Source organism: Tachyglossus aculeatus, chromosome 12 (genome assembly GCF_015852505.1).
Source record: "Tachyglossus aculeatus isolate mTacAcu1 chromosome 12, mTacAcu1.pri, whole genome shotgun sequence".
NCBI classification, from domain to species: Eukaryota; Metazoa; Chordata; class Mammalia; order Monotremata; family Tachyglossidae; genus Tachyglossus; species Tachyglossus aculeatus.
The window spans coordinates 19,958,087-19,981,146 of record NC_052077.1 but is presented as its reverse complement, the minus strand read 5'-3'; the positions used below and the strand labels follow the sequence as shown (position 1 = coordinate 19,981,146).

The window sequence follows — 23,060 nt, the reverse complement described above, 5'->3', positions numbered from 1 at the left end:
ATATTGGGCCTAACACCAAGGACCTCTTGAATGTTAACCTGGTGCAGATTTAAGCGAAAGTTGCAACTTTCTGTAGGAAAATCACTTTCAAAAAATAGATATGCCTCATTCATTTAAAAAAAATACTATGCTATTTGCTAAACATTTCATTTCTAAATTTGTAGTCATTGCATATTGACTCTTAATGCATTCATTCATTCATTCAATCGTATTTATTGAGCACTTACTGTGTGCAGAGCACTGTACTAAGCACTTGGGAAGGACAAGTCGGCACTCCTCTGTCTTCATACGTTTAGGGTTGATCAGAGCTTCATTTGCACGACAGGTATTCTGCACGGGTGGATCTTTTAATTGTGGTAAATCTTAAAAAGAAAACCCAAGCAGGGCTTATTACCAAAGAAGCAGGCTGAGGAGGAAGAAAAAAGATATTTCCTTTTCTGCACTATCATGGACATGTGAGCTAAAGATATATTTTTAAGTCTTTTGCTTTAGGATTCTTTAATCCATTAATATTACTGAAGTTTGGGTTGCAAGCAAGAATTATTCCTTAACCCTGAGTTCATTCACTCAATGGAAAATAATCTAATATTGCTTTTATCATTTCTTATGCCCCATGATACATATGTGCACTAATCTTTTTTAATGTATTACAGCATATTTATAGGGAAAATTATGCATTTTCTCTGTATAAGTTTGGAAGCCATCTGTTTAGAATTTGTGTGGGGAAAATAAAAACTTATTTCTGTAATGTTTGTGTCGCCTTTTGAGACTTGAAGGTTTAGGATTTCACCTCACTACTGAAGCTTAGAACTAGAACAAAAACAGAAATTGATTTACACTGAATTAATTAGGAGAATACAGTTTAACCTTTCTGTTCAGGGGCAGGAATGTCAGGCTCTGTGAACTTTCTATAACTACCAGAAACTTCAACATTTAAGATTAATTTAAGCAAATAAGCTGGTATGTCTAGAAATTGACAGAAAGTTCTATCCTCAAAGCTTAATTTAATTTAATGGTATGTTGTAGAATAGAGAATGCAGTTTTCTTTTGTAAAATGAGGCATGGATTTCTTTGTTGTTTCATGATTATTTTCTACTGACAGTGTCCTTTAGTTTTAGGGCAGTGAGTAGGGAGCAGTTGGCTGTCTCTAAATTAATCAGTGATATTTATTGAGTGCTTACTGTATGCAGTACACTGTACTAAATGCCAGGGAGAATACAATTGAGTAGATAGTCATGATCCTAACCCCTAAGGAACTTAAAACATAGTGGGGGAGACAAGCATTAAAATAATGTAGGGGAAGTAAGGATATGTACATACATGCAGAGAAGGAGGGTGGGATGAGAGTATTAAAGTTCTTATATTCCTCTTGACAAAAACCATCCATATAGGCTGGGAACGTGTCTAACAACCCCGTTGTACTCTTCCAAGTGCCCAGCACAGTGCTCTGTTCACAGTAACTGCTCAGTAAATACCACTGACTGATTGATTAGGGGATACAGACGTAAGTGCCTAGGTGACCCAGAATGGAGGGAGAATGAGGGGAGAGATGAGAGTTTCCTGGAGGAGAAATTTTAATAGGGCTCTGAAGATGGGAAGAGTGGTGGTCTATCAGCTTGAGGGAGTTCAAGCAGAAAGAAGGGTGTGTGGAAGGGTTTGACAGAGAGAAAAGAATGAGGCACAGTAAATAAATTCACATTTGATGAGCAAGGCAGGAGTTGTAGCGAGGGATGAGAGAGGACAGGTAGAAAAGAGAGAGTTGAGCGCCTTAAAGCCGATCGTGATGAGTTTCTGTAATGCCGAGGTAGATGGTCATCCATTGGAGGTTTTTGGAGAAACGAGGTGGCTTCCAAAGGCTTATTTTTTGACAGAAATGAGGAACAGAGTGACATATGGATTGGAGTGCGAGAGACTTGAAGCAGGAGGACCAGTGAGGAGGCTGATGCACTAGTCAAAGGCAGGAATCTGATAAGTGCTTGGATCTGCATCCTAGCAGTTTGGATGGGGAGGAAGGGGCACATTTTAGAGATGTTGTGAAAGTAGATTAACAGGATTTGGTGACAGAACAAGTACGTGGGTTGGAGGAGAGAGACGAATCCAGGATAATGCCAAGGTTGCGGGCTTGTGAGATAGGGAGAATGGGGTGTTTTGTCCGCAGTAATGAAAAGTCAATAGGAGGGTCGGGTTTGGTTGGGAAGGTGAGTTTTGTTTGGAACCTGTTAGGTCTGCATCCAGGGAGAGATGTCCTTAAGGCAGGAGGAAATGTGAGATGGCAGAGAAGGAGAGGTCAGGCCTAGTGAGGTAGCTGTGGTACTCATCTGCGTAGAAGATGATATTTGAAGATTTGAAGTGATGCAGAGCACAATAGACGGATCAGTTTCAACACCTTACCATCATAAATAGCCATTTTGTCAAAAACATTCTCATGTCAGGAAATTGAAACTCCAGGTCCAGGGATTTAATTTACGGTCTTCTGATATTGCATTTGTGTGAGCAGTTTGAGAATAGTCTTTCAAAATAGTAGTATGACACTATATGAAAAAATTATATTTCCTGGATGTCTGGGGAGTTAGTTTTTGCAGTTTGTCTAGATAGAGTACAGGACTGGGAATACCAGGGCTGGCCGATGGGGCAGGAAGGGAAACAGGTGATAGTGAACACAGTAGGGGATGGAAAATGAAAAGGCAATGGAGAACAGAGCTACCAGGAAAATGAAGAGAGCAATGGGGATAATGCAGGAAAAAAGTTGGACTGATGAGCCCCAACTGTTTTTTCCACTAAACAGCTACAGGAGCCTTGCTGTCCAGTGCCACTGTCCCCTGGGAAATTCCCCAGAGCCCCTGAAAGGGAGTCCTTGGTTTGGAAGCCATATTTGGAAAGAGTTGCTAAAGACTTTGAGAAACAGTGAGAGACTTTGAGAGAAACTTTGAGAGAAATTAGGACCTGGGTTCTAATCTCAGCTCCTCCACTTGTCTGCTGTGTAACCGTGGGTAAGTCATTTCACTTTCCTGTGCCTCAGTTACCTCATCTGTAAAATGGGATTAAGACTGTGAGCCCCAAGTAGGACATGGACTGTGACCAACCTGATTAGCTCGTATCTACCCCAGTGCTTAGTATGGCGCCTGGGACATAGTAAGTGCTTAACAGATACCATCAGAAGAAGTTACTTTGAGGATCAGTGAATTAATATGTATGAAGTGCTTAGAACTCTTAGGAAGTAAAGTAATATGATTTGTTTTGCGGTCTAGAAAATGCAAATGTTTCATTGTTAAATATGGAGAAAGTATTTTCATTCGCCTCCTACAGAATTTCTAATGAAACTTTTCTTGAATTTTAATAAAGGGATTTGAGGGAGTGCTAGTTTAGTATTCTCACATGCATATTAAGTATTTTCTTCTTTTCTCAAATTTTCCACTGGTTGCATTGTTTATTAAAAATATTTTTTAGGAAGAATAATTTCAGGTGCCTTCTAGCTTCAAAATATTTGCAGGAAGAATAAATTAACTTAAGAATTTTTATTTTAAAAAATAAAAGTAATGAGATTGTTACAGGTGACAAAGGATAGCTTCTTGAGGAGCAGTGAATGGATAAGACACTTGAAATAGTAAATGGTAAAAATAATAGTAAAAACAGAAACAATAGAAATAGTAAAAACAAAGTTGATTAATTCATTTAAAAGTCTTAATTTAGATGAGAATACTATGTATGGTACTTAAGAATATATGCAGAATCTCCCCCAACCTAATCCTATTTCTGAGTCTTATATAGTCTGTTTTTTAAATGCTATTATCAATCAGTCATACTTGAGTACTTTCTGTGTGCAGAGCACTGTACTAAGCAGTGGGAGAGAACGATACAGTAAAGTTGGTAGACACAACCAAGGAACTTACAATCTAGTGGGGAATACACAATTTAAAATAAATTGTAGAAGGGAAAAGTGACAAGCTATATACTTGTCATACGGGGGGGGGGGCAAGTAGAGATATAAGTACTTTTCAATTATCCATGCGTTCTTGTTTCTAACAAAAATATTTATGCTATTCTTAATTTTCTTGTAACTGTGTTATACTAAAATTTCAAAGAAGACTTTCACCAAATATTAATTTTTAAATTGGCCCTTTTGAACTAAGAAATCTTTTGAATCATGTTATTTAAAACTTTTAACCCACTGTCTTACGTTCATACTTTTTTTCACTTTTGCTGATGTTTGAAATACATTTGCCCCATATTCTACCTGTTTTCCATGTTTATTTATCCAGCATTTATGTAACTAGAGTCCTCAGCACCATCAGTGTCATAAAACATGAAGCTTGGATTTCACTAGAAATCCCAACAAAATTATGGCAAAATTATTTTTTTTTTAGTTTTTCTTAGTATATCTTAAATGTCTGAGTCCTAAACTATAATGTGGTTTTAGATGCAGGCAGTGGTTCTTTTATCCTTTATATGCTCATTTACAGTGATCATAATTGTCAGTTTGTTCTCAGGAGAATTATTGTGACATCCTAAATCCAATGGGTCCTTACAAGAATAAAAAAGGGTGATTTGAGGGAAGCTTATTTTTCATTTTAAAGGGAATGAAAAGATTTGGTTCATGGTAAGATTAGTCTTTGCCATGGGCATATGATGCTTTTGATAGTTGCTTGAAAATAGTCTTGATATAAGCCAAAAAAGAAGCAATATTGAAGGCAACTCAACCTCTGACACTGAAATAGATTACTTTTATTTATATTTCTGTATTTCTAGCTTTCTGTGGTTGTTGCCCTTTTCTTTTACAGTTCTTCACTTTATTCCTCAGATTTTCTGTAGGAAAGCTCAAAACCTTTCTTGTCCATAAGTGATCATTTGGGTCTGTGGCTGCAAAGCCTAGATGGTATTGGAAATAAACTGCAAAGGGTGTGTATGAAGGAGTACAGTGCAAGCATTTATGTAAAAATAGAATTTCAATTTTTTTAATAGGTTTGCTATAAAACCATCCTAGAACAAACACCCTTAGTGCTGGACAATGCTATAAATGACCAAGCAACAAAATGAACACTTAGCCTAGGGGTCAGCAACCTTCCGTGTGCTAACCACTAGACTTGTTATTTAGTGAGAGAAGCAGCGTGGCGTAGTGGATAGAAGACGGGCCTGGGCATCAGAAGGTCATGGGTTCTAATCCACTTGTCTGCTGTGTGACCTTCGGCAAGTCACTTCACTTCTCTGTTCCCCAGTTCCTTCATCTGTAAAATGGGGATTGAGATTGTTAGCCCCACATGGGAGAGGGACTGTGTCCAACACGATTTGCTTGTATCCACCCCAGCGCTTAGTACAGTGCCTAACACATAGTAAGTGCTTAACAGATACCGTAATAATAATAATATTAAAGGGAAGAAAACCTTTGTAGGATTATAGACCAGCCTAGGGATTCCAGGAACTTGCAGAAAGGATGTGGAAAGATATACTAATCAATCAGTGGTATTAACTGAACATTTACTGTGTGCAGAGCACCATACTAAGCACTTGAGAACTTACGATTAAATATAGTTTGTAGATCTGATCCCTTTCCACAAGGATCTTACAGCTATTCTTTTCTTAATATTTTTTCTCCACTCTCCTTTTTTTCTTCCCCTCTTTAAAGGTTCCAAATGCTCTTGCTGCCTGCCAGTCCTCTCACAAGACATCTTATGTAAAAGCTCACTACCCTCACCCAACTTCCCTTGATATTTAGACTGTCCCTGTTACAGTTGCTATCCATATTCTAAATTGTAACTCCCTTCTCCAGTATTTCCCCCTCCTGAGGAAAAGCTGTGGACCATTTCAAACAAGGGAAAAATATTGAGGTTATTGGGCTGGGATGTGTGAATAAATTGCACATTAGTATTATTAAAAAGAGTTCCTTTTCTTCACATGTTCAAAGCTTTGAAAGTTCCATCGGCAGATGGAAAATATCGACGCTGCAGAAACCGACTAGCATACAGAGCATAGCCTTTAGGTTTTTAAAAGACATAGTCTAGGAATCGTGGAATTATGCAGGTTTTTTTTTTCAAAATTTGCGTAAAATTAGATTTAAATCTTGAAAATTATGTGTTTTTGTTTTTTCATTGGGCTGTAGTGCCTCACCAGAATTTAGCAATAGCCAAATCTTGGGCTTTTTGAGGAGAGTGCCATAGCAGAGCTACGAGAATGGGTACCCTTGCAAAATTGAATTTGTTACCCAAGGAATTTTTAGGCTCTGCAGGATGGAAGAAAGGAAATCACCTCCCCAAATATATTTAATATTTAGAAATGGCCAAGGCTTCCAGTTGTCACATTCCAAAACACACATGGTGACAATGAAGTTGTTGAAAACATATACAAGTGTTACATCACCTTAAATCAATAATTAAAATTAATTCATTAATTGACTTCCTGTGCATTTGGGCAGACAAAACATTAACTTACTAAATTGGGAGGGTACTCTCAATTGAAAATGGGTTAGGCCACACTTAAAATTGTTTTAAAGTATCAGTAAATTAGTTATCCATTATTTTATTCACTCTGCATTGCCAAGCTTAATAATAAGAAAAGTAATAAATTTGGTGTCAGGCGAGAGCTGAATTTAGACAATGGATATGTAAGTGAAATAAAGATGCCTATTCAGACATGTAACAGCTAAGCATCCAAGAATTAAAGACTAATTTAGACCTCGTTCCTGGAACATTTTAAAGAAAATTTGAATGAAGTAAATCTAAAATAGGCTCCTGTGAAACTGCAATGTCCTATATTTAGCAGAGAGCTAATCTAGCTCATTAATAGTTCTAATCCGTCAATTCAAAATTCAGTGATGGGGATTTCAGGAATACGTTTACTGAAGTTCAGCAGGACAGTTGAAAAATGTAAATTTTTTGTTAAGATATTACATAGATGGAACTTTTAGCAATCTAATGAATTTAAGTCAGAGTTTTAGTCTTGAAACCAACAGATTTTTTTTCATTAAGCTCAAATAAGGATTGAGCAAGAAATATGATCTATAAGTGGAAGTGGAAAAGTAGATGGACTGGATTTAAACAAAACCACTGAAATATCAAGTACCTAGATCTAATTCATTATGCATGCAATTGATGGGAAAAGACAGTAGACACAGTTATTCGGATGAGGATAACCAGAAATAGGATGGGCTTATTCAAAGAAGAAAGAATGACAAAGTGAGACTGTAATGCAAAAAACACACTAGGTGTTTTTGGTTGATGAAGATGATTTTCATTTGAAAATTTTATGTTGCACAAGTTATAAGTGGTTTCAATTAGTTATACTAAAGAAGCAATATAGTTGATTAAAAACTACGGCCAGGTGCTAGAACAGTTTACAGAGATGGACAAGGAAGACAAATGTGATTGCCACATTCATGAATTTACCATTTGCAACATCTGCAGCTGTTTTCAAACCTATACTTTCTTATGCTGCTGTTCCTGAATCTCTGCTCCAGCCGTCCAACACCTGACTACATCATCCTCCATACATTCATTCAATTGTATTTATTGAGTGCTTACTGTGTGCAAAACACTGTACTAAGCATGGGAGAGTACAGTATAACAATAAACAGACACATTCCCTGCCAACAGCGAGCTTGAAGTCAATAGGGGGAGCAAACATTAATATAAATAAATAAATTACAGATATTTACATAAGCACTGTGCAGTCAGGATGGGGGATAGTCTTATGGAATATCCATGAAGAAGATGGGTCTACTACAGCTCTGTAAACTTTTAGTTTGAATGGCGTTTACTGCCTCACTGTCACCACACTCAGAAGAGGTGAGGAAAAAGTTTCTTCTAATTTACAATCTAAATGCATGAAATGTCCACATGCATATGAAGTGCTGAGTGCTGTGCACAAAGTAAGCACTCATTAAATACCATTAATCGATTCCTTGATTGTTTGAAACTGGTAACGAATTTCACGTTGCTGTATTCAAACATTTAAAATGGATAGAGAATATCTCACGGAATAAAAGGAGGGAATGAGTAGACTTTGACTATAGATGAATAATGATGGGAACAAATGAAATGTAATTTTTATAGGCAAGAATTGAGTTTAAGACCAAGGCTTAATGGTATGCCAAAATATCAATGAGGAAGAGACTAAAAATGTTTTGTCAACACAAAATAATAAAATAATAGGTATTAAAATATTGATAGAAAGAACTCTAGCATAATAGATTTCATTTTCTTAAGCATAAACATGACCACATTGTGGGAGGAACAAATTAAAGACTGTAATTTTGGACATCATCCCAGAATTTTTCCTTACATAATAAGTCAAGAGAAACCAGTAGAGAGAAATTCTTGGCATGCAGTTTCAAGTAACACGTAAGAACTATTCGATATTTTTAGAGTAGGGGAAAAAATCTAAGCCCAGTTGCCATAATCCAGTTACAAATTTATAATTAGGATTTAAGTGAAACTAAAAAGGGAATCAGAAGGACATTGCCGTTTCGAACCAATGTATTTAGATTGTGGAAGTCTTACCCAGGGTACAGGGTAAAAGCATAGAGCTGAAATGTGCAAAGAGTGAAGTGCATGAAATCTCCCCTGAAATTCCAGGGGGACGAAGGGGGTGTATTAATATGCTGTTCTCACTTTCCCAAGACTCCGAAGGCTAGAAGAGCTTCCTTCCTCCTCCTATATCTTGTGATAAGCACAGGGCTTTTATTATTAAGCACAGAGATTCCATCCCTTGGCAGCAGCACTAGCTTCTACCAGAGGCAATAACCTTTCATTTTTAGCATGGGGGCAAGACTTTGAGGGAGCAAGGAAGAAGGGACGAGACAAGACAGGAGGAGGAAAGAGAAGCAAAAGGAACCAAAGGAGACCCACCTCCCACCTCTACCGCCACCCATTTTGTCCTCATCATTCATTCATTCATTCAATTGTATTTATTGAGCGCTTACTGTGTGCAGAGCACTGTACTAAGCGCTTGGGACCTTGTGTAAATGGGGACGGGGCACAAGCGACTGCCCATGCCCCCACCCAGGGTTGCCTAGTCAAGGATGCCCACCCACCTCTGCAGCAAACGAAATAATAATAATTACAGTGACACCTGTTAAGCACTTTCTATGTGTCAAGCACTGTACATAGTGCTAGAGTAAATACAACATAATCAGGTCAGACATAGTCTCTGTCCTTCATTCAGTCAGTCAGTCAGATTTATTGAGCGCTTACTGTATGTGCAGAGCACTGTACTAAGTACTTGGAAAGTACAATTCGGCAACAAATAGAGATAATCCCTACCCAACAACGGGCTCTCATTCTCATGGGGCTTGCAGTCGGAAGGAGAACAGGTATTGAATCTCCATTTCACAGATGAGAAAACTGAGGCACAGAGAAATTAAGTGCCTCATCAAAGTCACACTGCAGCAAGTGGTGGAACTTGGCTGGAACTCAGATCATCTGATTCCTGGACTGGCACTCTCCCCTAGGCTGCGCTGCTTCTAAAAAGCAAAATAAGAACGTCTTGCCAGTGACTTCAAGGATCTCTTCCCCAAGTTTTGTTTATTGTTTTTGTTTTCTGTTTATTGTTGCATTATACTCTCCCAAACACTTACTAGAGTGCTCTGCACATAGTAAGCGCTCAATAAATACAATTGAATGAATGAAAACGTCGTATTCTTCTTCCCAAGATCACCTCTCAATTTGTCTGTCTTCAATCCCTCCTAGTGGTGTTCCCACAGCCTGAAATTCCCTCCCCTAATCTGCCAAAATTAAGTCCTCCCTGTCTTCAAAACCCTTCCAGAATCTCCCCCTTGTCCCAGAATTATTTCCTATTATTAACAATAATAATAACAGTGATAATAATGGTATTGGTTGAGTGCTTAGCACTGTTCTAAACCCTGGGGTAGATACAAGATAATCAGATTGGACACAGTCCGTGGCCCACATGGAGCTGAAAATCTTAAGTAGGAGTGAAAACAGTAATTTAATTCCCATTTTATAGATAAGAAAACTGAGGCACAGAGATGTAGTGTGCCCAAGGTCACACAGCACGTAAGTGGCAGAGCTGGGATTAGAATCCAGTACCTCTCTCTCCCAGGCCCATGTTGTTTTCATTAGGCCACACCATTTCTCTCATTAATTCTGATTATCCTGAGTCATATCAGCCAAACAACGACTGTTATCACTTGTGTATAATACCTAAGTAGATTCAATAATTCTGTTATTTCATCCAGGCAAATTCATTCTACTCCCAGTCTGCTCTTACTATTTGTAAATATGTCAGTCTCTCCCATTAGATTATAATTTATTTGTGGGTGGAGGTTGTATCTCTTTCTGTTTAACCTCCCTAAGATCTTAGTACACTGTATTGCACTCCACTTCTTAGTAAATTGCATTACTGCAGTTGTTCATCTGAAAAACTAAGGCAATTTAAATGCCGTTAGCAATTAAAAATACTTAATCTGGTTGAGATGATATTGAGAGCCATGTCTCTGATGGAAAAGGGAGAAAAATATACTTTAAAATGTAATGTTTACATAGTAATGTTGAATAAATCTGCTAACCAACAAGAGTAAACCTCGTGTGAAAATTAGCATAAGTTAGGTGAAGGGGGGAAATTATTTGAATTGACCGTGAGAAGAAGTATAATTGATGGCAAAGAAAAATGATGAGACAACTAAAAGGGATTGATATAAAAGCTTGAGTTCTGTTCCTTTTCAAATACTTGGGTAAAAGAACAGCACATGGGAGTCAGATTTTCAAGTAAGGAATATTAGATGAGGAATGAAAAGCAGTCGATTATAATTCCAAAGCATTGGGACGTAACTGGAGTACTGGAAGATAGGTAATTTAGATAGTGTAGTTAACGAGGTATGTGAAATAGCAAATGAGACTTAATTTCAGTCAAGAACTAGAACAATTTAACACTGTAGGTCCCTACTTATAGACTGCCCAAGCCTTAAAAAGGCATAACCTTATTTTTTCAGGTACAGGTACACCTCCGTTCCATATGACCATATTATATGCACTGATTAATGACATATCCTGGGATCCGTAAGCCCCATTTGTCATGTCCAGTCGTCTCAGGAAATTTGGTTTCCTCCAAGCTCTCCTCTCCATTTGTGCTATTCTGTTTCCACCCTCCCCTGCTCTGAGACATTTTGGAGGCCCTCCCCAGCTTCTTATCTTTCCCAAGTGCTCCCATACCGTACTTTTAAACTTAATACTAAATGCTTGGGGGAATACAGTACAACTGAATATGAAAATTTGAAAAGCAGTGTGGCTTAGTGTGGATAGAGCATGGGCCTGAAAGTCAGAAGGACCTGGGTTCTAATTCTGTCTCTGCCACATGTCTACTGTGTGACCTTGGGCAAGTCACTAACTTCTCTGTGCCCCAGTTACCTCATCTGTAAAATGGGGTTAAGAGTGTGAGCCTCCTGTGGGATAGGGACTGTGTCCAACCTGATTTATCCACCCTGGCGCTTAGAACGTGCTTTGCTTATAGTAAGCACTTAATGAAAACTATAATTATTAATTAGAAACGTTCCCTGTCCATAACGAGTTTACAGTCTAGAGGGCATCTCAGGCTATGTGGGCAGCTGTTGCCTCTGCCCCCACCAGGCGTCCTCCCCATGCCTGTTGAAATAATAATAATTGTGGTATTTGTTAAGCACTTACTATGTGCCAGTCAGTGTACTAAGCACTGGGGTGGATACAAACAAATCGGTTTGGACCCTCACTCCGGCCACTGCCTCCACCCCAACAAGCGTCCCTGCTGCACCCGGATGGAGCTTGCTTTCCTCAGCCCCATGCCAAGCAGCTAGTGCATCTTCTCTCATTGAAACCACGTCCTTCCTATCCCTTTCCTCAGATCCCATCTGTAGCCCCTTGTCAGGGAATGGAGACTGGGATAGACCTGGAAAGGGTTGGGGCCCAACTGTTGCTGTGGGGGCAACTGCTCTCCCTTCCTGGCTGGTAGTCAGGCCTGGAGGGACAAATCTAGCTCTGCTGGCAGCATAACGGTTGCTATGAAGAAAGTTCAATGAATTAATAAAATACTAGAGTCTGGCTTGGGGAGACAAGGGAGGATGGGGTTGAGTAATAATAATAATAATAATAATGATGGCATTGTTAAGCACTTACAATGTATGAAGCACTGTTCTAAGCCCTGGGGGGGATACAAGGTAATCAGGTTGTTCCACATGGCGCTCACAGTCTTCATCCCCATTTTACAGATGAGGGAACTGAGGCACAGTGAAGTAAAGCGATTTGCCCAAAGTCACACAGCTGACAAGTGGCAGAGCTGGGATTAGAACCCATGACCTCTGACTCCCAAACCTGGGCTCTTTCCACTAAGCCGCACTGCTTCTCATAAGTAGCAGGACACACACAGGGAAGAAAAGACCCTTGGAACAGGACAAAGAAATAAATGATGGGAGAGCAAAGAAAAATTATCATTTTTACTTACCCATGGGCCTGGTCATCAGGACTGGGCTGGTTCGTAAATGATGGAAAATTTAGATAAAAATGGATCCTTATAGTGAGATATAGAAATAACTATTTGCCCCCGGTTTGATGTCCTATCCCTTAAAAAAAAATCAGTAGAAATTACACAATCCATTCTTTTTACATGGGCTATACAATTATGTAAATTGGCTTTGAAAATAAATCTAGGAATTGGTGTCCAGAAGACTAGAACAAAACACGTTACTGTATCCCATACTGAAATTCAGATCTTCAACTGTGTCTAATATGAAAGAATTAGAAAAAAAATATACTTTTTCGGAATCTTGAAAGGAAAAATAACTGTATATAATATAATTTGATTTGTGACTTCATGCAATAGTTTAAACATGTTTTTGTCAATCAAATAATATTTTTAATCTCAAGATTAGAACATTTTATCTTTTAGCAGTACTAATAAGGGGCTGTAGTTGCAGCTTCTATTCAGATGCTTGCAAGACTTTCTTTAATTGCCCAGTGTCAGTTTCACACGTGAAATACTTTGGAAAGTTATACTTTTATTGCCACTGGATCCTGTAAATCCGCTGTAGTTTTTTTATTTCTGTGAGAAAATCTCCAGTAGAGGCTCCTACACGGAACAGTCAGTCAGCCAATCAATTGTATTTATTGAGTGCTTACTGTGTGCAGACCACTTTGTTAAACGCTTGGGAGAGTATGACATAACAGAAACATTCCCTGCTCGCAATGAACTAACAATGTAGGGGGGAACCAGACATTAATATAAATGTTACAGATATGGACAAAAGTGCTATGGGGCTGGGAGGGGGATGAATAAAGGGAGCAAGTCTGGGTGACGCAAAAGGGAGTAGAAGAGGAAAGGAGGGATTAGTCAGGGAAGGCCTCTTGGAGGATAGTACAGTGCTCTTCACACAGTAAGCGCTCAATAAATACGATTGATGATGATGATGATGATATGCGCCTTCAGTAAGGCTTTGAAGAGGGGAGAGTAATTGTCTGGTGGATATAAAGAAGGAGGGTGTTCCAGGCCACAGGCAGGACATGGGTGACAGGTGGGAAGCGAGATAGATGACATCAAGGTACATTGAGAAGGTCAGCACTAGAGACATTCCCATTGGAATAACTTCCATCATCCCACCCGATGGGACAAGCTGCCTTTCTTCAGTAGAGGAACCTGTCAAAGCAAAGAGAATGGCTTGAGGGGATCTCCCAGTTCCCACCAGACATCAGTGAAGCGTCTTGGGAAATGTTTTTTTTTTCTGATCACTTGTCATTAGGGTGGCCCTTCTGCCAGACAGTCCTATCCTCAGCTGGTTTGTCCGGTATTTATGTAGCACCGGAGGCCTTAAAATCCAGAGTTGTTATTTGAGTCTCAGAGCTTCTCTCCACTGGGGCTTCTGCCAACGAATGTTGTGGCTTGGAAGGGGAGAGGAAGCCAACGGCTCTGCAGACTTCTGCCAGAGGTCCTCCATTTTGTCGTTAATGTTTTGTTGTCTAACCTGTGTAACAGGTCAGAGTAATGTATGCTTATTACTTTCAGGTGGGCAAAGGTCCGGCCAGGGTTGGCTAGTGTTGTTGGGAGCCATTCTACATCTCATTGCTATCTCCCGCTTTCTGTGCATCCGGAAGAGGACTACCCCACTGTCTCTTGCCTGCTTTAGACTGTGAGCCCACTGTTGGGTAGGGACTGTCTCTATATGTTGTCGACTTGTACTTCCCAAGCGCTTAGTACAGTGCTCTGCACCCAGTAAGTGCTCAATAAATACGATTGATGATGATGATGCTTCCTGCAGCATCTTTCCCAACCTGAACAAGCCTTAAGACCTCAGGCCATCTAACCAGAATCCTGACCCTATTACGGTACAAAGTTGCTCCCTCCCAATGCCAGCCTCCCAGAAGATTCCTTGTCCATTGTCATTTTTCCAGGATAATTGGTTTTTGTGCGCTTCTTGTTGTAATATGCATTTGGTGCCAAATTCCAATAGGCAAATGCCTTATTTTAATACAGTGGTATAAAAGTGTCAGTTTGAAAAGTGAGTCAGGCAGATCTGTGTTGGTATACTAGATGATCTCATTCTTGTTCTCCAATCGCAGTTATAGTTTGGAAGCTGTAAAGATCTTGAATTTAATGAAACGTAGTGTGGTAACGGTCATTTAGGTATTTCACATAGAAGTGTATTAGTGCATTTTCTTCCTGAATTTGCTCAATCCCCATATCCCAAAACTGTAACAAAGAGGCTGCATCACAAGATGCTTTGATTCTTTGTAGACCACAGGTAATGTCATCTGGCCTGTGGATACCCACAGCTAATGTGAGTTGGGTCAGATAATGGGTTTTATGATGCTGCTGTGGCTTTGGTGCAGGTATGTTTCTCTGCATTGAATGAGTGAATGAATAGGAAAGCAGTGGGACCTAGTGGAAAGAGCCAGGGCTTGGGAGTCCAAGGACCTGGGTTCCAATCAGTCAATCAATCAATCAGTCGTATTTATTGAGCGCTTACTGTGTGCAGAGCACTGTACTAAGCGCTTGGAAAGTACAAGTTGGCAGCATATAGAGACGGTCCCTACCCAACAGTGGGCTCAAAGTCTAGAATGCCACTTTCCCTTCTGTGTGATCGTGGGCAAGTCACATCACCTCCTGTGCTTCAGTTTCCTCATCTTCAAGGTGCGGATTCAGTACCTGTTCTTTGTCCTGCGTAGACTGTGAGCCCTAAACGGGACAGGAACAGTATCCAGCCTAATTAACTTGTATCTACCCCAGTGCTTAGAACAGTGCTTGACACATAGTACACACTGAACAAATATTCATCGTCGTATTTGAGCACTTACTGTGTGCAGAGCACTGTACTAACAATAATAATAGCAATCATAATAGCAAGTAGCTGCCACTGTTAGGAGAGTAGACATTAATTATGTCTGGGGATGCACCACCATCTGTCCTGAGGCCTTTCCACCTCTCCCCTTTTATTTACCTTCTTCTCCCACCTTGTCTCACTCCTCTATCTGCTGAGAGGGCTGGAGTGAGGCTGTCTGTGTACCAGGAGCAGATACCTACTTATTTACCCAGTCTGCCGTGGAAATCTGCAATACTTACAACCTATCTTGCTTATCTGTTCACTGTACCACCTTCTCCTTTTTCTCGCTGTTGAATCTTGCTCAATCACTCCTTTCTATCTGTAATATTTTACCCAACTTCAAAGCCCTTCAGAAATCAAATCTCCCCCAGGAGGCCTTCCCTGATTAAGCAGCCTGGCTTATAGGATAGAGCACGGGCATGGGATTCAGAAGGTCATTCATTCATTCATTCAGTCGTATTCATTGAGTGCTTACTGTGTGCAGAGCACTGTACTAAGCACTTGGGAAGTCCAAGTTGGCAACATATAGAGACGGTCCCTACCCAACAGCGGGCTCCCGTCGGCTGAATGATGGAAGGAAGTGAGGGCTGCTGGGAGGAAAGGGAGTTGGCCAGGATTAGGTCATGGGATCTAATCCTGGCTCCACCACTTCTCTGCTGTGTGACCTTGGGCAAGTCGCTTCATTTCTCTGTGCCTCAGTTCCTTCATCTGTAAAATGAGGATTAAGACGGTGAGCCCTGTGTGGGGCAGGGACTGTGTCCAACCCAATAATCTTGTATCTACCTGAGCACTTAGTGCCTGGCACATAGTAAGCACTTAACAAATACCATTATTATTAATAACAATAATCTCTCCTGCTCTACCCCTGTAGCTGTTATGAAGATATTTTTGTAGTCTGTTTCCTCCTCTTGTAATCCATTTTAGTTCTGGTCTCCCCTGCTAGACTGTAGGTCCCGTAAGGACAGGGATCACTTCTACCAATTCTAGTTTACTCTCCGAAATGCCGAGTACAGTGCTCTGCAGGGGGCTGGCACTCAGTCAATGAGTGGTATTGATTCATTGGACTTACCCAACGTGACCTGTGGAAATGCTTTAAATGTGATATATTCAGCACTTAGAACAGTACTTGGCGCATGGTAAACACTTAAATACCGTCATTATTAATATTATTGGGCCAAGTGAGTAGACCTTTTTTGGGGGTTGCAGGTATATGGAATGGCTATTGGTGTTGTTCAGGTACAGGTACAAAAACATTACCAGTGCAGATCTCTAGATGATCCCAAACTTTTTTAGTATTTTTATCCTTGTTTTAAGTCTTTGATTCTGGGAATATTTAAGGAGCCTAAATAGTAAATGGACTGTGTTATTTTCAGATGTTATAATCTGAAAATGGGGTCTTTCAGTACCACATATTGCAGATGCCAAAAAATAATAAAAATAATAATGATGGTACTTGTTTAGTTCATACTTTGTGCTAAGCACTGTTCTAAGTGCTGGGGGTATATACAAGTTAATCAGGTTGGACACAGTCCCTGTCCCACATAGGGCTCACACTCTTAATCCCCATTTTACAGGTGAGATAACTGAGGCCCAGAGAAGTGAAGTAACTTGCCCAAGGTCATACAGCAGATGTGTGGCGGAGCCGGGATTGGAACCCATGACCTTCTGACTCCCAAGCCCATACTCTAACACTAAGCCACACAGCTTCTCCATATTCTAACGTCAGGAATCTCCATATTTTATGGAAAAGATGAATCACTGCTGGATTCCCTTAAGTGCTTTTTTAAAGAAAATCTCCAAAGTAAAAGCTATACTAGTTTACAAGATAGCTAAAGTTGGCATTCTGAATGGCCCTCTCATTATGGTCACTAAAAGTGTTCTTCCAAGAGCTAATGAATAGGGTGACATTGTGTTTTAAACATCAAACTAATTTGGGTTAATTCTGTAATTCTCAAAGCCATGGACAAGATAACAATTCAAAATTGCTAGATGATGATCAGTTAAAATTCTAAGACAGTGTGCTGAATCAATCTCTTTGAACTAATGATCTGAATCTAGGATTGTTCCATTATGTCAAAAAGGAGAGTGCCTGGCAAAGCACCAGATAGGAAACCTTCCCATTACTTTAAAAAGGCCCCATGGAAAAGAGCAGAAAGAGGGTACAAAATGAGAAACAGTAGTAGCAGTTCTGATCAGAATTCTAAAAACACAAAAAAGTAATTGGTCATGCATATGTAGAAATTCCATTTAAAAAAAAGAAAAGTGGGATTGAGAACATTACTGCTTTCATTTACATACTCCTTATCTCTAGCCTCTTTTAAAATTAAACCAAGAAAGCTATATTATGTGGTGTCTTTATTTAAATTAGTTGAAATTAGTATTCTGCCATGAATGAAATTGGAACTCCAGCTGCAGAATAAGAATTTGTCTGCAGTATTCACAGTTGAACTCTCTTTAAGTTTGAGTACCTTACTCTGTGGGGGTTTCCCTGTACTTCACCGAATGTGTGGCAGGAACATGGAAAAAGAATGGACATGGGCAAAACGTTGAAATTTCCTCTATGCCCATGTCTTTATCAGAGTAACAGTCTAGGAGTGGGACTGTAGGAGATTATAATTTGTAGTTGAAGTGTTGGTTGTATCAAACCTGGTAAAGACTGCAGCCGGTTTTTTCAACCATAAACTATGGTAAGATCAGTGCAATCGGTCCCACAAGTTGCTTTATACACTTAAGTGACAGAGCTGTCTCGGGCAAGTATTTAAGGTGCGCATATTCGCACCCCTTCCTAAAAAGCTGCATTTATCGATCTGCAAGCATTTGACTCCTGGAGGAGTAACAGGCTCATTTTCTAGCCATTAATAATACAGACTGACAGCAGCAGCCGCAATCTCTCGAGAACACGAACCCTGAGAAGCAGCATGGCTCAGTGGATAAACCACAGGCCTGGGAGTCAGAAGGCCCTGGGTTCTAATCCCGGCTCTGCCACCTGCCTGCCGCGTGACCTTGTGCAAGTCTCTTCACTTCTCCGTGCCACAGTTATCTCATCTGTAAAATGGGGATAGAGACTGTGAGCCCCATGTGGGGCAGGGACTGTGTACAACGCCATGTGCTTGTATCCACCCCAGCCCTTAGTATGGTGCTTCGGACGTAGTAAGTGCTTAATACCACAATCGCTATTATTGCTTCTGTGTGTGATATCTTCTAACGAGAAGCTGTCCCACTGAGGCCACGCCAAGGATCCACACAACTGTCCCCTTCTTTCCGGTCACCTCGTGTACTCCGCACGTGCTGGGCCAGAGAGGAAAGCTGCTGCCTTGTGCCCTCAGATCCCTCCACTGAGGCTGAGAAGAGCATCCACGGTAACTTCTGCCTTCTCTCCGGCCACCACGATTCCCTGCTTCATGCATTCTCTGGGTGAGCAGGGCCAGGGATAAAAGCTCTTGCCACATGCTGCTCCTGTTCCTCTCCCACATCAGACAGACAGCCACACTGCCTCTCTGGGAACTGGCACTGACCCTTCACCACTCCACAGAGGAGAATCACTTCCAACCTGCCTTCTACCACCCTGCCGGAAAAGAGAAACAACACCCACGACATGAAGCTTCCATAAAATCTCTAGAAGACTGGTGGTTGCTGTGGGGGTTGCTGTAGGGATCGTCATGGCTACTGATATTCCTTGGACTCTGAACCCCTGGAGAACCAGAAATTCTACTCCTCCTGTCACAGCACCCTACTGATTTTGTTCTTATTCTGTGTATCTGTCTGCATTGTGTTTTAACGTTTCCTCATTTCTGATGTCTGTGAGCCCACTGTTGGGTAGGGACCATCTCTATATGTTGCCAACCTGTACTTCCCAAGCGCTTAGTACAGTGCTCTGCACACAGTAAGCGCTCAATAAATACGATTGAATGAATGAATGAATGTCTGTTTTCTGGCCCTTTTCCTCACTTGTACTGCTGGATTGTTAGCCCCCTGAGGGAAATGCAAGCCTGGGAGTCAGAGGAACCTGGGTTCTAAATCCCAGCTCTGTCGGTTGTCTGCTGTGTGATCTTGGGTGAGTCACTTAACTCCTCTAGGCCTCAGTTACCTCATCTGTAAAATGGGAATTAAGAATGTGAGCCCCATCTGGGACACGGACTGTGTCCAACCTAATTAGCTTGTATCTACCCCAACCTTAGTACTGTCCCTGGCACATGGTAAGCACTTAACAAATCCAGAGCTGGTATTAGAACTCAGGTCCTCTGACTCCAGGCTCTTTCCACTAGGCCATGCTGTTAAATAGGCTGGACACAGTCTCTATCCGTTATAGTGCTCACCATCTAAGTGCCAAGTACTGTGCTAATTTTTAGTATTTACTGAGCAGCTACTGTTGCAGAGAACTTTACTAAGCCCTCAGGAAAGTACAATTGAGTTGGGAGAGCCCGATGTTAGAGTTCACTTGGGAGAACTCGGTATTATTAGTGAACATGATTCCTGTCTTAAGCTTTCCATCTATTCAGAAGACAGGCCCTGAATTAATTTACAGATAGGAGGAAAGAGGAAGAGTACACAGAAGTGTAGCCCTGTGGAAAGAGCACAGACCTAGGAGTCAGTTGCTTGCTCTGTGACCTTGGACAAGTCACTTAACTTCTCTATACCTCAGTTCTCCTACTTAGACTGTGAGCCCCATCAAGACAGGGATTTTGTTTAAACCAGTTAACTTGTATTTAACCCAGCATTTGACATAGTAAAAGCTTAACAAATACCATAAAAAACTTCTTGCCATTGACTCTGAAGTACTTGGTTACCTTGCCCCCTCATATCTTATCTCAATCAATCAATTGTATTTATTGAGCACTTATTGTGTGCAAAACGCTGAACTAAGTGCTTGAGAGAGTACAGTCTAAGAATGGGAGACACATTCCCTGCCCATGAGTTTATAGTCTAGGCAGTCTTAGAGTCTTACAATCAGCTTATCTTGCTTATCAGCAGCAAATTCATTTTTTCTTCTCTATCAGCAACCTACTCACTGTACCTCGATCTCATCCATCTCGCTGCCGACCCCTTGCCCACTTCCTGCCTCTGGCACGGTATCCTCTCCCCCTTCATAGCCAACGGACAGTTACTCTCTCCACCTTGAAAGCATTATTAAAATCACACCTCCTCCGAGAGGCCTTCCCCTACTAAGCCCTCATTTCCCCTACTCCCTCTCCCTGCTACGTCTCCCTTACAGTTGGATTTGTAACCTTTATCGACCCCACCCTCAAAGCACTGATGTTCATATCTGTAACTTAACATCTGTCTCCCCCTCTAGACTGTAAGCTCCTCGAGCGTAGGAAATGTCTACCAACTGTGTTGTGTTGTACTCTCCCAAGCACTTAGTACAGTGCTCTGCAGCCAGTAAGTGCTCAATAAAGATGATCAAATGTCTGATGTTCTGTGAGTACTCCTTAATATTGAAAGAGAACACTCCTGTGGGTGCGAGTTCTTCCACATCACTAGGTGGCTGAAAAGATAGACTTTCCACACAGCCTGAGTTCAGAGATAGTAGGGCATCTTTTCTTGGGCCTTTCCTAATAAGGAGGGATGGGGGCAGTTGTCATGCATTCCTAAATATTGCTACACAGGTCTAATGGTACCAGAATTTGCTACTACTTCTTCAGGAAGTCAACTGGTTATATAAGCTGATGCAGGCCCTGCAGCTGAGCTAACCACCAACTAGCTTAAATCTGAAGAGTGGACGAGCTATTCTCCGATGAGTTGAATATGGGAGAAAATGGCATTTTCTGTTGAATAATCACTGTATTGAACACTTTCCGTGTCCAGAGCACTGAACAGTTTGGGAGAGTTAGTAGAGACAATCCCTGTCCACAAGGAGCTTACAATCTACTTGGGGAGACAGACATTAAAGTAACAGGACACGAACATAAACGCTGTGGGGTTGGGGAGTGGTGATTATGAAAGTGCTTAAGGGTGATGTGAGTCGGGGGAGGGAGGAGAATCAAAGTTTGTAAGGAACCCAAGTGCATAAGTGCCCTAGAAGGGAAGGCATGAATAGTTGGAAAAATGGGGAATTGGTCAGGAAGGCCTCTTGAAGGAGGCATGATTTTAGAAAAGCTTTGAAAATGGGGAGAGTGGTAGTAGGATAAGAAAGGGGTGAGAGTTCCAGGCTAGAAGGAGGGCATGAGCAAGGCGGTATCAGTAAGACAGATGAGATCAAGCAGGTTGGTGTTAGAGAAGCAAAGTGGGTGGACTGGCTTGAAGAGGGAAATCAGTGAGGTTATGTAGGAAGGAGAAAATCAATTGTATTTATTTAGTGCTTACTGTGTGCAGAGCACTGTATTAAGCGCTTGGGAGAGTACAGTATAACAGAGTTGATATGCATATACCCTGCCGCAGTGATGTGTGGTTGAGGGATATTGGGAGTCCCCCTAAGGTTACTGTGATTATTGTCAGAGTCCTTTAGTCTTCATATCATTCCTGCACAAACCCTATAATAAGCCTGGGTGAATTTCTTGGATGGTGAGTAAGGAATGTGTATTCCACTTCTGTTGTACTTTGGTGTAGTGCTTTGAACTCAGTAGGTGCTCAGGAAATATTGTTAATTGGTGAAGAGAAGAGAGAAGGAGGTTAAGGATAGAACCAGAAGAGTGAGTTCTCTGGAGATTTGCTTTCCCTCAGCCCACTTTTCCAAAGCTTGATCAACAACATCTTATTTGTATTGAACAGTGTTCTGTGCTTTCTGGCTCCTTATCTTGTCTTATGCTGTCGAGTCGTCTCCAAACCATGGCGACGCCGTGGACGCATCTCTTCCAGAACATCCCACCTCCATCTGCAATTGTTCTGATAGTGGATCCATAGAGTTTTCTTGGTAAAAGTGTGGAAGTGGTTTACTATTGCCTCCTTCCACGCAGTAAGCGTGAATCTCTGCCCTAGACTCTCTCCCATGACCCTGCTGCCCAACAGTGGAGTCTTGATTTGTAGCAGATTGCCTTCCACTTGCTAGCCACTGGTCAAGCTAGGAATGGAATGGGTACGCCTCTGCTTGACTCTTCTGTAGTTGAGACTGGTAGAGTACTGGAAACTCTCCATGTGCAACCCTGAAAGGAAAATTACCTTTAGCAAAGTACTTTGGATGTACTGATCATCTTCTGTCAGACTATTTGCAATAGTGGTGAAAACACTCTTGTGAACAGGTTCTTTGAACTTTATACTTTCAGAAATAAAGTAACCGCTAAACATACTCGTAATATTTGCCAACTTGATTCTGCCATACTTTAGTGTACATTGTAATTTGCTTTTAATGCAGAGGAAATATGCATTACATGCATTTTAATGCCACTGTGATACTGAAACTCTGAAGGGAAATCCCTGCCATGTTTCCTTATTACTTCTTATAATTCATTCAATTTCCTTTTTCTTTTTTTTTTGCTAAAAATAAGGAGGCTTTGCTATTACTTGTATGTTTTCTCTCTAGGTTAACCTTTTCCTCTTAGCTGATAACTATATTTATAAACACAAAAACTGCAGAACAAGTAATTTTTATTTCCCCAGGGAATTGGATCTTGTTACATTTTGATACTGGTTAAAGGAAAGTGCATTACAGGAGAATTTTTGGAGCACAATAAACTTTAGAATGTCTTTGATCAGTAGATCAGTTGTTGAAAACTGGATTTTTACCCCCAGGAGTTAAATTCTGTTTAATTTAATTCTGCCAGAGCTCAAGCTTGCCTACCCTTATTACATTTGTTTTCCCTGAAGTCAACAGATTTGAAGGTGAAAATAAGGTGGG

The 23,060-nt window shown here is 40.8% G+C and overlaps 1 protein-coding gene and 1 non-coding gene across 5 annotated transcripts in view; one reads left to right on the top strand and one right to left on the bottom strand.

The window, feature by feature from the left end:
- Positions 1-23,060, top strand: part of NR3C2 (nuclear receptor subfamily 3 group C member 2) — a 258,117-nt gene that overhangs the window by 122,223 nt on the left and 112,834 nt on the right. The gene's annotated exons all lie outside the window — the stretch shown is intronic.
- On the bottom strand, positions 22,245-22,378 carry LOC119935997. Its single transcript, XR_005453592.1, has one exon. It is a non-coding gene; the product is annotated as a small nucleolar RNA SNORA7 (small nucleolar RNA).